Below are 2,770 nucleotides of genomic sequence, written 5' to 3'. Positions count from 1 at the left end.
TGGCTTAGTGGTTAGGGTATTCCGCTCATGATCGTAAGGTTGTGAATTCAATTCCCGGCAACGCGTTGTGTCCTTGAGCAAGACACTTTATTTCGTGTTGCTTCCGTCTCCTCAACTGGCAAAAATGAGAAGTACCTGTATTACAAATGGCCAGACTTGTTACATTCTTTGTCACGCTGAATCTCCCTGAGAACAAATAAATGGTACGCGTGTCTGTGGAGTGCTCAGCCACTTACACGTTGATTTCACGAGCAGGCTGTTCTATTGATCGGATCAAGTGGAACTTTCGTCATCGTAACCGACGGAATACCAATATATGCGTGAAGGCAGCAGGGCCTCCAAGAGAAATTTTGCAAAGCGGTACAAGACCCTTTTGGGGCCCCGGGCTGTAAGTAGATACTCTTGGTGTTATCATATATCCATACCACTAGGCCTACAATAATTAATAATAAATACTAATAAAAAGAAGTGTGATATGATAAATATAGTAATGTTTGTGTATGTGAATGTAAGTGTATGTCGGACTGGGGGTAGTAGAAAGTGCTTGATTTCATGAGGGGGATGGATGTTGCATGGTTGCTATGGAACCCTCCTTAGCTCTTGGGCCCCGGAACAAAGTACCGGCTGGACCCCCTCTCTCGGAGGCCCTGAAAGGCAGTGTTTATGACCCTTAGCAATAGCTTCGGTGAATGGTAGAAAAGAGTTATTCTCAGAAGTGGAGACATGGGCTGAATGCTAGCAACAAGAGTGTGTTCTGCTAAAGGCATGCAAGAACCAGGTGGCGGAGTTTAACCGAGCTACGAATTAAGTCTACTAGCCATGCAGCCCATGCCGGAATTCGAACTCAGAATGCAATGACTCGGAGTAAATAGCTCATGACATCTCCGTCCGATGCTCCATCGATTTCGTCGTTCCACCGATCGATCACACTGGACTGGTCAATTTAATTATTGAGTCCGGAAGCAGGAAAGACAAAGTTGACCTTGGCAGCATTTGAACTTAGAATGTAAAGGGACGCAACTAAATACGACAGCAACAAGGTACGTTGTCCGAGGCTCTACCGATTCAGCCGTGGAAGAAGAAGAAGAAGAAGAAGAAGAAGAAGAAGAAGAAGAAGAAGAAGACGAAGAAGAAGAAGAAGAAGAAGAAGAAGAAGAAGAAGAAGAAGAAGAGGAGGAGGAGGAGACTACGTAGGTAATTCAAGCAAAGGACGGTAATAATTCGTACTTTTACAATAACACTTGAGCTTATTTTTAGTCATCCACTACCAAGCAGGCTATACCACCTATACGCACGCGCACGCACACGCACACACGCATATGTGCGTGTGAAGGCTTTGTTAAAGTTGTGTATGCGTGTATGTGCATGTGTGTATATGTGTGCATGTGTATGCGTTTGAAAGAGTGCGCACTTGAGTAATGTACACATGGTCTTATGAGTGTATGAGTGTGGATGTGTCTTAGAAGACGAATACGTATTCTGTGTGTGTGTGTGTGTGTGTGTGTGTCTGTCTGTCTGTCTCTGTGTGTGTGCGCGTGTGCGCGTGCGATTCGTATGCTGCTATATGAATATAGTCAAGTGTGTATTTGAGTAAATGATATGCGATGTTATATAAGCAGAGTCATGTGTGATGTGTGTATGTAGGTTTGTTTATTTACATTCTATTGTGTGTGTGTGTGTGTGTGTGTGTGTGTGAAAGACAGACAAACAGACAGACAGACAGACAGACAGACAGACAGACAGGCAGACAGAGAATGTATTTGTGGTAGAGGGGTATGTTTGACGTTATGAATGTGGTTTAGTATATATGTTTGCTATTTCTGCCTGCATATATATGCGCATTGTTTTGATACGGCGATAGCTTTGTGTATATAAGTGAATATTGTTTTGTTTTTTTTCTTTTTATAATCATTTGTGGAACTATGTTTTGGTGCATATTGCTGTGATTATGTATAAAACAGAGATGGAACAGTCCTCATCACCTTTGGTTGTGCACGTGTGTCTACGTGTGTAATTGCGTGTATAAACGTATATGTACAGTTAGTTATATCATGTGATTGTGCATATTAATGTGTATGAGTATATGTGTATTTCTACGTTAACGTGCGGAGAAATCTTTCAGTGTAGGCTGTTAGTATATTTATAGATGCATAAACAATAATACAAGTGTGAATTTGAGAGAGAGAAAGAGTAAGAGAGAGAATACAGTGTTTGTATGTGAGAGGGTGTAATAGAAGATCTTTTTGTTATGTTTGTTTATTTATAGATACATATATGTATAATTGTGTCAGAGCGAGATTGGTAGAATACCCGAGCAGCATTGACGTTACCAGTCTCTCTCTCTGACACAAATAAATCCAAATTCTTTAGCCGACATCATAACACGGTTTTTTTCTTGTTATCCAGTGGCGTTGCATAGGGAGTGCGATGAGTGCAGATTGCGCAAAGCAGCCACTTTAGGAGAGGTGGATAAACACACGTTGAAGGTATGTTACATTTAAAAAAGGGACCTGCCAATCTAGCTACCACACAGAGCACCAGAACCCACGCTACGCTATTGTTGTCATCTATGCAGTAATCTTACTAAATCAAAGGCAACTCTATTCTCCTTACATTTATTTTGTTTTAATACTTGCTGAGGATTTATTTTTATCCTCAACCCCTATCATATATCAGTGATGGAGTTTTCTCTGTTTCTCTCTTCCTGTCACAAATTCCTACTCTACTGTTCCTCTCAACTCCAGTACCAACCGAGTAAGACAATGTAGAT

At 41.3% G+C, this 2,770-nt stretch overlaps 1 long non-coding RNA gene across 1 annotated transcript in view; it reads left to right on the top strand.

Moving 5' to 3' along the window:
• Nucleotides 1-997: 997 nt before the first annotated feature.
• The window catches only part of LOC149136051 (uncharacterized), an 18,598-nt gene continuing 16,825 nt past the window's right edge, over nucleotides 998-2,770 (top strand). The window contains exons 1-2 of the long non-coding RNA XR_016241506.1: nucleotides 998-1,213; nucleotides 2,407-2,486. This is a non-coding gene — a long non-coding RNA (uncharacterized LOC149136051). The remainder of the gene's footprint in view (nucleotides 1,214-2,406; nucleotides 2,487-2,770) is intronic.

This window comes from Octopus bimaculoides, chromosome 4, assembly GCF_046866305.1.
Source record: "Octopus bimaculoides isolate indiv1 chromosome 4, ASM4686630v1, whole genome shotgun sequence".
Lineage (NCBI taxonomy): Eukaryota > Metazoa > Mollusca > Cephalopoda > Octopoda > Octopodidae > Octopus > Octopus bimaculoides.
This window is presented reverse-complemented; position numbering and strand designations above follow the sequence as displayed.